General features: G+C 38.5%; 1 long non-coding RNA gene across 2 annotated transcripts in view; it reads left to right on the top strand.

Moving 5' to 3' along the window:
* Positions 1–12,215, top strand: part of LOC133757010 (uncharacterized) — a 287,511-nt gene that overhangs the window by 168,019 nt on the left and 107,277 nt on the right. The window contains exon 6 of one of the 2 annotated variants that reach the window (XR_009865561.1): positions 5,610–5,918. The exons of the other annotated variant lie outside the window; for it this stretch is intronic. This is a non-coding gene — a long non-coding RNA (uncharacterized LOC133757010). Of the gene's footprint in view, positions 1–5,609; positions 5,919–12,215 lie in introns of those variants that run through there. 2 annotated transcript variants of the gene reach the window in all.

Below are 12,215 nucleotides of genomic sequence, written 5' to 3'. Positions count from 1 at the left end.
GGGTGAACTAGAGAATGGAAGATATTTCTCTCTCTCCATTTCTCCCTGTATCTCAGTTTCTCTGCCTTTCAAATAAATAAGCAAATTTTAAAAAAGAAAAAGAGATATGCTATAGACAGTTATAGAGGAATCATACTGACTAGGTCTGAGGCTGTTCTCCAAATAAAGGGGCACTAGAGTCTCAAAAACCAAACACACAGCACAGGATAGGAGGCATTACACAGAAAAGAAATAGCAGTAATCCTTATGCTCTTTACACTTTCTTTAGGATAAGGAAAGTCTCAGGTGGGACTGCTATTTGTCAGGTTGCAGAGTTTGAGGGAACATGTAATTTTCTTTAAAGGTTGGCTTCGTATGGGCTACTGGGGAAAAAAGGCGGTAACACTCTTTTTTTCTAATTACAATATCTGAAATGTTTTCTTTGTTAGAAATGTTAGTTCACGGACACTTGAATCAGCTCCATGTTTGGAATAAAATATTGGACTATATAATTTGGATCTCAAAGTGGCCCAAAGAGATCCATAAACCTTTAGATTACTTCTCTTGTTTGGGGCCTAACATAAGCCAGAGTAGTTAGCAGAACTCCTAGAACCTCATGTACTCGGGATGACAGCAGCTTCCCATGCTCTGCTTTTCCCCTGCCACAGCATTGTCTGAATTATTATTACACAATTGTTTAAGCTTATCAGCTCCTCAACAAAGAAGTGGTACTTAGAACTGATTAGCAAGCTGCCTTTCAAAGACTCTCAGGAATATTCTACCATGCCTGACATCCCATGTTACCATAGTCCCCACACAAAGTTCAATCCCTCCAAGGATTCAATACCTCTGTACAGAAGTCTCCATTGGTTGTTAGTGTTCAGGCACTTCACCAGTCTACTAGACCAACTGGCTTTAACTTCAAAATGCATCCTAAATCCATCCACTTCTCACCAATGCTACTTAACACTCTAAACAGTCCTCATCTCTACCCTGGAGTAGGGTGGTGGATACCTAAGTGCTTGTCCTCTTACCTCCAAACAATCAATTCTCTATTTAATGGTTAGGTTGTAGTCCACCTGGAAACATATAAATCCAGCAATGTTGCTTCTGTATCAGAACTCTCCGACTACTTTATACTATAACCAGAACAAAACCCAGTGGCCTCTATACAGTCTACAAAATCTTACATCATCTCCCTAACTGTGTCTCTTTCCCTACCTCCTACTGTTTTTATCTTATTACTTGCTTTTAGCTACTGTGGCCATTTTTATGTTTCTCAAACTCACATGTTAGAAATTCTCACTTCAAGTTCTTTGCATATGTTAATACTCCTTCTTGAAATACTTTTCTTGGAGCTGCAGATGTCTCAAAACCTTACTTTATTCGGTTCATTATTCATGTTTCATCTCAGGCAAGAATTTTTTTCACTATGCCATTTTTTGACTGCTAACTAAAAAACCTCCCATGCCCATTATTTTGCTTATTATCCAAGATAATTTGTTAGGCTTAATAAATAAAACAAAGGAAAGCAATGACTATATATTTCAACATATACCAACTAGTTAGTGTGAATGGCTAGTCTGGAAATGCATAGAGCTGAAATCTAAGATAAATATTCTATAAAGTAAAAAAACATAGCTGAAGTAGAACATAGAGTTCATCCCAGAGAGCAGAGGCTTTTAGAAGGTACATATGAAAGGGCTGTGATATCTGTAACATGGAAACTTTCTAGAGCCATACACCAGAGAATTCTATTAAGACCAAGCAACTGTATTGACATTTTACAAGTAAGTTAGGAATATGTGACTTCATTAGGATAAGTCATCAGAGTCCCTCTGAACATAAACCAGTGTATTTGTGCAAATATATAAACTTCTTACAGAATAAAAAGATCAATGACTGTGAAATTTTATCTAGAAAAATGGATTAATATATAATTCTCTGTTATCAGAAGGAAAAATCTTCACATAGTGGCTGAAGTAGTTTTAAGCCCTGTGGATAGATTTTATTTGTTTATAGATTTTATTTTTAACTTGTGGTGGAAACATTGCACTGTCAGGCTTACATACTTCAACTTAGTACGTATTTTGAATATGTCATAGTTTCCCCATAACTTCCAGTGTCATCTCTATTATTTAACAAATATATATGTCCACATGTCTATTTCTGAGTTTTTTACTCTTTTGTTGTTGTTGTTGTTGTTGTGATTTTCTGTATCAACAACACTCTATCTCAGTCATTGCAGCTTTGCAGCAAGTTTTGACAACCTGGATATAAATCTGAGTTTATCTCTTATTCTGTGTTTTCCAAATATGATATTGGCTATTCTTGGCCTTTCATTCTTCCGCATGAATTTTAAAATTAGCTCAAGTGTACCTTGGAAAAATCTGTTTGTTGCTTTGTTGAAATAGCACTGAATAATTCATATCCATGAATCATATATATTTTCATTGATATTTTTGTACATTTCTATAGGCTTTTTTTGGTCATACAATATTACATATATTTTCGTAGATGTGTTCTTAGAAAATTGCATTTTCTAATTCTTCCTGGTCAATAAAATCTGATTACATTTTCTTGTGATCTTATATTCAAAAAACTTGATATACTCACTTGTATAATAAAATAGTTTGCCTTTAAGTGCCTTGAGAGATTTTTGCCTAGGCAATCATATCATTTACCAATAATCATAGATGTTCTTCTAATTCTGGTATCATTTTTCTTTTTTTTTTCTTGCTTTTTTTTTTTTACAAGCAGAGTTAGACAGTGAGAGAGAGAGAGAGAGAAATGTCTTCCTTCTGTTGGTTCACCCCCCCAAATGGCTGCTACAGCTGGCACGCTGTGCCGATCCAAAACCAAGAGCCAGGTGCTTCCTCCTAGTCTCCTACGCAGGTGCAGCTTGGGCCCTCCTCCACTGCCTTCCCGTGCCTCAGCAGCGAGCTGGACTGGAAGAGGAGCAACCAGGACAGAATCCGGCGCCCCGACCAGGACTAGAACCTGGAGTGCTGGTGCCGCAGGTAGAGGATTAGCCTATTGAGCAGCAGCGCCGGTCTCTGGTATTTTTTTCATAGTTGCACTGGTTATTATCATTAATGAAATAGTAAATGAAATTTGTAATGGAGAGATGGAATTTCATCACTTTAAAGGGAATAATTTTAGTTTTTAATTTTTAAATAGGGTAGCTAAGGCTTGTATTCCATTTGTCAAAATAAGAAAGTTCTTAATATTTCAGTTTTTTTTTTTAAGACTTATTTTATTTATTTGAAAGGCAGAGTTAGAGAGAGAAGTGGAGACAGAGAGAGGTCTTCCATCCATTGGTTCACTCCCCACAGTGGCTGCAACGGCTTGAGTTGCGCTGATCTGAAGCCAGGAGCCAGGAGCTTCTTCCAGGTCTCCCACGCAGGTGCAGGAGCCCAAGGACTTGGGCCATCTTCCACTGCTTTACCAGGTCATAGCAGAGAGCTGGATCAGAAGTTGAGCAGCCGGGACTAGAACTAGAGCCCATATGGGATGCCAGCACTTCAGGCCAGGGCTTTAACACACTGTGCCACAGTGCCTGCCCCAATATTTCTGTTTCTTGAAATTTTGTTTTCTTGTTAAATTATGCATACCTGTTGAATTTGATAGACTCTACTTGCTTCATAACATTCTCTGTGTTATTTATTTATACCTATTAAAATGTTTATTATACATTTAGTACTGAATAATGCTAATAACTTCATTTTATCTGTGAGCATCTGGAGTTTGCTTTCTTGTAGATGATGAGGATGATAATGTTGGCTTGTCTCCTTTTATATAACTGTAAGCCCACATTTCTCAAAATTGTGAGAATCCTTCAGATCTTGAGTTCTGTGCATCTTCATTCATTTGCTTTTCTGATTTCTTCATGGAAATACTAGAAGAACAGGTGTTAAATTTTTAGCTTAGCATTTTCTGAGCAATTCAGCTAGTATGGAATTGATATCAAATCTGTGAATACGAGCTTGTAATCTAAATGAATGATTTTCTTTTTTATCACAACATTCAGAATGTACTTCAAGTCTTGGTAATGACTCCCTAGTCTCCTCCTTTGAGAGTTTAATTTCTGGCTTGCTCATTGAGTTAACTAAACTCCTGCATCTCTAAGATGATTAGTAATCTCCAAATGGACATTCCAGTTTTTTCTCCTATGCTAAGTGCACTCAGATTGCTAAAATTTCCAGCTCTAATTTACCTGAGATGGTATTGTGGTTTGAATGTGTCCCCAGTGCTTCTACATTGAAAACTAAATTTCCAATGGAATAGTGTTGAGAGATGGGACCACATGGAAAGTGTTTAAGTCACAAAGACTCTACCTTCATACATGGATTAATGGCAATTACAAAAGGTTTGGGCTGTCAAGTTGATTTCCTGCTGTCTCTCTCTCTCTATGTGATGTTTTCTACATGTTAGGGATGCAGCAAGAAAGCTCCCACCAGATGTAGTCCCTGATCTTGGACTTCACAGACTATAGAATCATGAGCCAAGTAACTTTCTTTTTTTCATAAATTACCCAGTCTGTGGCATTCTGTTATAGCAACACAAGAAAGACTAAGAGACTAAGACAAGTTGATAGACAATTCTAGGGTAAGCACAGTACCAAAGTTCAAAGTATAGATTTTTAAAAAAATTATTTCTGACATTATAATTTTCAATTTATTTATGACATTATGAATTTTCTTTTAAAAATAGTGTGTTGTACCTGAATGTATGAATCTTAATATCTTTTAGGCCAAAATGTTAGAAATGAAAGACACAGGTGACTCTTCCTTGTATTTATTTATGTATTTATTTATTTGAAAGGCAGAGATACAGAGAGAGAGAAGGAGAGAGTGAGAGGGAGAGAGACAGATCTTCCATGCGCTGGTTCACTCCCCAAATAGTCACAATGCTAGAGCTAGACTGATCTGAAGCCAAGAGCCAGGATCTTTTTCTGGGTCTCTCACATCAGTGGAGGGGGCCCAAGCACCTGGGCCATCCTCTGGTGTTTTTTCAGGCACATTAGCAGGGAGCTAGAGTGGAAGTGGAGCAGCCAGGACCCAAACCAGCACTGGTATGGAATGCCAGCATCTGCTTTAACCACTTCACCACAGCTCCGGCCCCAACACACACTGATTCTTCAAAACATAAATCAGTTCATGTCACTCTGCCACTGGAAACCCTCTCTTGTGACCCATCATACTTACTATGGATTCAAAATTTTTCCATTGTCTGTGCAACTTTATAGACATGGACCTCTGGTTACTTCTCCATTTCATTTCCTGTGACTGTTAGCCTTGTTCCCTCTATTTCTGTCTTGCAGAATTCCTTGATTTTCCTCCTACATACTTGGATGCCTGGGAGAATTTATTCTGCTTTTCTCTTGAGTTTGAATGCTTTCATCCAATCATTACTTACGTTATCAATTCATTCACATAAATATGTAGTGTGCAGATTCACCTCACAGAAGTTGTCTGTATCCGGTATGATTTAGCACCCTTAACCTCTATCACATAAACTATTTTATTTTTCTTCATTGTAATCATCACCACCTGACATATAAGAAATAGTCAAAGAATTTGTGGAAAACAGGATTAAAAAATAATGAATATTTTCCATGAACTTTTAAGTCCCAGATATCCTCAGAAGAGTGTCCCCAGGAGAAATGAGCTTGACCGCTGTCTTCACCAATTTCACTTGACCACTTAATTGGCCTTGAAGAAGATAGAAGACAACACCATACTTGTGTTAATTGTATATGCCAAAGCCAATGAGCATCAGATAAAACAGACTGTGATGACATCTATGACATTGATATATCCATGGTCAATCAGCCCTGATGGAGAACAAGCATATGTTTTACTATTTCCTGATTATGATGCTTTGGGTGCTGCCAACAAAATTCAGATAATCTAAACTGAATCCAGCTGGCTAATTTAAATTTATATTCTTTTTTTTAACGTTTATTTAATGAATATAAATTTCCAGTGTACAGCTTATGGATTACAATGGCTTCCCCCTCCCATAACTTCCCTCCCACCCGCAACCCTCCCCTCTCCCGCTCCCTCTCCCCTTCCATTTGCATCAAGATTCATTTTCAATTCTCTTTATATACAGAAGATCAATTTAGTATAAAGATTTCAACAGTTTACACCCACATAGCAACACAAAGTAAAACATACTGTTGGAGTACTAGTTATAGCATTAAATCAAAATGTACAGCACATTAAGGACAGAGATCCCACATGAGGAGCAAGTGCACAGTGGCTCCTGTTGTTGACCCAACAAATTGACACTCTAGTTTATGGCGCCAGTAACCATCCTAGGCTGTCGTCATGAGTTGCCAAGGCTATGGAAGCCTTCCAAGTTTACCGACTCTGATCATATTTAGATAAGGTCATAAAAGACAGAGGATAGTAACCAATGATCCTAAGAGTGGCATTTACCAGGTTTGAACAATTATACAGCATTAAGTGGGGAAGAGGACCATCAGTACACACAGGTTGGGAGTAGAGCCATTGGTGGTAGAGTAGAGGTTATGATTACAAAGGAATGAGGCCCAAGTGCACTAGACAGGGTCTAGAACAAAGGACAGAGTCATTATTAGAGGAGCTAAGAAAGGTGCTGTCTAAGCTACAATCAAGTTTTCTGATTGAGAGGCAAATAGAACCTGATAGAAGGGGCTTGATAATAATCTGGTGGGCTTTAGGCCTTGTAAATTCAGAGGCCCAGACCTATCTATCTCTTCACATGGGGTATATCCTAAGGGAGGTGTGAACCTCCTAGGGGAAGGCACTCTGTTGACTTTCATTACTTGGCTGGGCTGGGAGGAGAGCTGGCCAGGTAAAGGCAGGTGGCATCTCTAACAAGAAATTTACAGTTCTGCCTGCAATGTTGCTGACCCTACTTGACCATCCCCTCAGCTGCAGTGGTCACTTTGGAAGTTGGGCTGAGTGAAGGGCTTTTCAGCTTAGAGCCAATAAGATCTGTGGCTCTGACCTGGGCATCCTTCGACTCCAGGGCAGGTCCATTTCCAGTGATCCAACTCTTGGCAGAGCTGCCAGGGCTCTTCACAAGCTGACTTCTGCTGAAGCCCAGGCTTACCACATTGAAAGCCACTGCAGTGGACTGGCCTGTTGGGTCTCCTTGAGGGCAGATCACTGTACAGATCAGCCATTAATAGGCCTGCCACCCATTGCTTCTGATGCCTAGCTTTCTTTTCCTCCTGGTTTTTGTTAAAGGAGACCAGAGGATGCAAATCAAGGGAGTGCCCAAGTCCCATCTCTAATCTTCAGTGGCCTGAACTACAAGTCTATAGTCACAGGCATGTTCTGTAGTAGTTTTTCTAAGGTAGACAATGCCCATGAGGAAAATTATATTCTCACTTTAAAACTTTCTTTCCCTTTTGTCTGAAAGGGAGGTTTTTTCTACTTACTGTATACTTCGCTGATGGCAAAGTGAATCTAGCTATGAGATTATTATTTAAGTTCTTATTTTGGCTATGCTATTATACAAAAATGTTAGCCATCTCTTTTATAAGGTCTAAAGATTAAATTGTGCGTCCTACAGATTCCTTCATAATAGAATTAGTTTCCTACCTTGAAGAGAATAGAGAAATGAAAGAACAAGTTGGGCTTAGAATAGAGAAATGAGGGAGCAAGTCCTAGATCGCTTGCTGACAATAGCAATATCACATGAATACTTAGCAAACAGTTTCAACCATTAGATAACAACTTAAGAAAACATTTACCAGAAGGTCCAATGCCTTCTATAAATTTTAAGAATCATGTATTTGAAAACACCTCTTAAATATCTAACATGGTGTAGTTTGTTTAGCCAGTAAACTTAAGCACAACCATCTAAAATGTTTTTAGTTTCTTTCTACCAACAAGTCTAAAACATATGATACACAGATTCAGGTCACACAAATTAAATTTGATTGATTTTAGCAGCTTAAATTTATGGACAATCTTATCTATAAGCCATTTAAAATAAAACTCTTAATAAAATTTCCCCATGTGGACATACAATATGTACACACATATAATATAGCATAATAGACCAATATAGCAATTTTAATAATAGCTTTTAAAATCTTTAACTCTTTTTGTAGATTGCCAATTGATTTGAATTGTTTTTTGTTTTTAGTAACCTCAGTTAACCATACTTTCTCTCTGTTGGTACTGTTAATACATTATTGGCTTCATCTGTTTACAGAGCCATCCCAAAGTACTGAATACAATAGAAGTGGCTGGAAAAAGTCCATAGGAACCTATAGGAGGACAGCTAAACACAGAACCAACAACGCTTTAGTTTTATGAGCAGCACATCATATATAACTGTGGATGACAAAAGACTTTAAGTCGCCATGTTTAAAATTATAAACTCATCAACCAACAAGAGGCACTTGCTTACTTCACAGTATTTTTGAAAGCACCTGTAGGATTTTACAAGTATTTAACCCTTTAGGCCTCTGGGGCTTTCTCATTAAGATAACTATCATGTCTAGTAACACAAGATCATTAGACTTTTTGATTCTCAAACATTTGTATTAATAGCATTTTCCCTTATAGAAACTTAAAGTCTGGTACCACATCACATCTTGACAGTCCTTCTAATATACTCCAAATAGACTGATTAGTTGGTGTCTCTATAAGATGAGAGACATAGGTCCTTCGATTTTTTCAGTTGGGCCCAAACTGGAAAAACCAAAGTCCAGGATTTACTGGAAATTTTAGAGACCAGATTGTTTGAAACTTTGATTTTTTGAATGCCTGTCAAGAATGCCAAGAAGGCTCAAAATCCAAAATATCTGGTTGAAATAAGATTCCTTAAAATCATGACATAACATAGACCAAATTTGATCATTGTTACAAGGTGATTATTCAAATCTTTGAAAATAAGCACATATTTAAATAACCCATAGCTCTTAATAAAAATTCAGCTGTTTTTGAACAATTAGAATTTAACAGACATCAAGAGAACATAATAGATTACTTTAACACATTGCTTTAACAGAGCATCAGAGTTTAATTCTATGTCAAAGAGAAATTGAGCTTCCTGTGATCTTTTGCTGTGAGGTTTCCTTCCTTTACCTTCTTTCATATTGGTGACCCTGTTTCTGTGTTTCTGTGTGTAACACATCTTTAAGCATCTTTTGCAGGGCAGGATGAGTGGCAACAAATTCTTTCAGTTTCTGTTTGCTATGAAAAGTCTTAATTTCACCTTCATTCACAAATGAGAGCTTTGCAGGATATAGTATTCTGGGCTGGCAGTTTTTCTCTCTTAGTACCTGGGCTATATCTCGCCATTCCCTTCTAGCTTGTAGGGTTTCTGATGAGAAGTCTGCTGTGAGTCTAATTGGAGATCCTCTAAGAGTAATCTGACGTTTCTCTCTTGCACATTTTAGGATCTTTTCTTTATGTTTCACTGTGGTGAGTTTGATTACAACATGTCGTGGTGAGGATCTCTTTTGGTCATGTTTATTAGGGGTTCTATAAGCTTCCTGTACTAAGATGCCTCTGTCCTTCTCCAAACCTGGGAAATTTTCTGCTAGTATCTCACTGAAAATGCCTTCTAATCCTTTCTCCCTCTCCATGCCTTCAGGAACTCCTAGAACCCGAATGTTGGGTTTTTTAATAGTATCCTGTAGATGCCCGACAATATTTTTTAGATTTCTAATTTCTTCTTCTTTTCTTTGGTTTGCCCGTTTCCTTTCCTTTTCTCTGCCTTCTAAGTCTGATATTCTCTCTTCTGCTTCGCCCATTCTGTTTTTAAGGCTCTCTAATGTGTTTGTCATTTGATCTATTGAATTCTTCATTTCATTATGATTTCTCATCACTATCATAGTTTCTTGTTCCACTAGTTGTTTCATTTCATTTTGATTCCTCCTTAATATTTCACTTTCACGAGAGAGATTTTCTATCTTGTCCATTAAGGATTTCTGTAGTTCAAGAATTTGTTTTTGAGAACTTCTTAATGTTCTTATCAATTTTTTGAGATCCGCTTCTTGCATTTCTTCGATCTCATCATCTTCATAATCTTGAATTGGGGTGTCTTTTTCATTTGGGGGCGTCATAGTGTCTTCCTTGTTCTTGTTAGCTTGGTTTTTGCGTTTGTTGTTTGGCATGTTGGAGATATTTGGTTTCTTCACTGTGGTGTTTTTTCTTGTTACACTATGGCTCTATATTAAGTGGACTGTGTGCTTTCAGTGGAGCCTTAGAGGCTTGAGATGAGTGTGGCCTGAGAGCTGTGTTTGGTTCCTCAGGGTTGAGGGTGTGTCAAGGATGACACTCCCAGGTTAGGCGTGGTAAATCTCTCTTTCTTTTTTTGATTTAAAAGGGAAGTAATTCCGCACAGCTGAACGTAATTGGAGGTAGTTAGCAGGCAAATGATATACCCACAGGAGCCAGAGATCGGAAGTTCTTTCCCAAGGACCACACAGGGAATCTGTGCTGCCCTCAGTGTGGGCTCCAATTCTCCTGCAGTCTCTCACTGGGTTGCCAAGTTAGATGCTAATCTCCTGTTATTTCACCCCTCCCCCCAGAGTCAGGTTTTTCTGCTAGGCTCAGGGCTGGTGCAGACCTGAGGTCGCCCTGCTTATGACGTATGTCCAAAATGGCGCCTGCTCTGTCTTGCTCGCCTTTGAGAGGTGAGCAGAGAGAGAGAAACTTGTGTCTGTATCGGTCACTTTTTAAAATTTTTTTCCTATCTCTCTTCTAGTTAGCCTGGTGAACTTTTCCCCACGGAGTTTCAAGCCTCGTTCCCTCTAGCCTCCTCTTTCCGCTTGCCCGCTGGTATCTCGGGCTATTGAGGTTCGGCTCACCTCACGTTCCAGCGCTGGTGTGTTGAGTCTGCCGCTGGTGTCCCGAACTTGGGCTCTCACGCTCTCCACGCAGGTCCACTGTGAATCACTAGTTCCTGAAGAGTTTCCTCTGCTGTTTCATCCCCTACTCTTCCTTGACCCTGCAGTATCTCCACTTATATTAAACTTTCTCTCCCCCCAGACTAATAGTGTGCTCCCTGCCTATTCCGCCATCTTGCCGCTCAAATTTATATTCTTTCACTGTAAAAAAAAAAAAAAAAAAAAAAAAAAGAAGAAGAAAACCCTGCATAGTTTTTTTCATAATACACATGACATTAACTTTTTGAAGAACCTTAAGATATATAGATTTCAATTATTTTGTTCCAAAGCAAAATTGTCTTGAAATTCCACTTTCCTAACATGCCCTCTTGGTTTTGTGGGAGTATGCCATTACTCTCTGAGTCCAGGTTAAAGATAGAAAGCTGCCTTATGTGATTATGTGAGGGGAAGTTATGCATAAGTCCTCAAAGAGAAGATGAGAATTGTTTTGGGTAGTCAAAAGAATGAAAGTGGTGGTCTGTTGGGCCGGCACTGTGGTACAGTAGGTTCAACATCAGCCTGTTGCACTGGCATCCCTTATGGGTGTCAGTTCGAGTCCTGGATGCCCCACTTCCAATTCAGCCCTCTGCTGTGGCCTGGGAAAGCAGCAGAAGATGGCCCAAATGCTTGGGCCTCTGCACCCATGTGGGAGACCAGGAGCTCTAGGCTTCTGGCTTCAGATCAGCCCAATTCTTGACATTGTGGCAACTTGGGGAGTGAACAGATGAATAGAAGATTTCTCTCTCTCTTTCTCTCTGCATCTCCCTCTCTGTAACTTTGCCTTTCAAGTAAATAAATAAATCTTTTTTTTGGAAAAGTGGTGGTCTGTGTTAATATTAACTGTGTACTTTGCTGTGTTTGACACCTCTCCATATAAAACTTCAGGAATATGCGTTATGTATATGTGTGTATGCATGCAGACTGGTGTGTCTCTGTGTGTGTCTGTGTGTCTGTTTAATAACCTGTATCATATTAGAATGCAAATTGCATGGGGACAATATTGAATTCCCAGCAGCAATTTTTGTCACAAAATAATCAATTAATTAGCATATATTGCATTAATGAATAAATATCATCAATTCTGCTAGTTTTATCCTGTGGGGATTCTTTTCATGGCAATTTTATAGAAAGGGTTTGCTATATTTTCTTCCTCTTTATTTTACAATCTTATTTGGCTACCATTTTTGAATTCTTACTGCAAGTTAAATATGCACACATATTATCGCCTTAGTCTGAAAAGAAACTCTTATGGATTAGCACCCATGTTTCACAGATGAGGACTCTGTGCCTCCTGAGAGTTAATAAAGTCCCTAGGATCATGCACAGCCATTAG

This window comes from Lepus europaeus, chromosome 3 (assembly GCF_033115175.1).
Source record: "Lepus europaeus isolate LE1 chromosome 3, mLepTim1.pri, whole genome shotgun sequence".
In the NCBI taxonomy this organism is placed as follows: Eukaryota; Metazoa; Chordata; class Mammalia; order Lagomorpha; family Leporidae; genus Lepus; species Lepus europaeus.
This window is presented reverse-complemented; position numbering and strand designations above follow the sequence as displayed.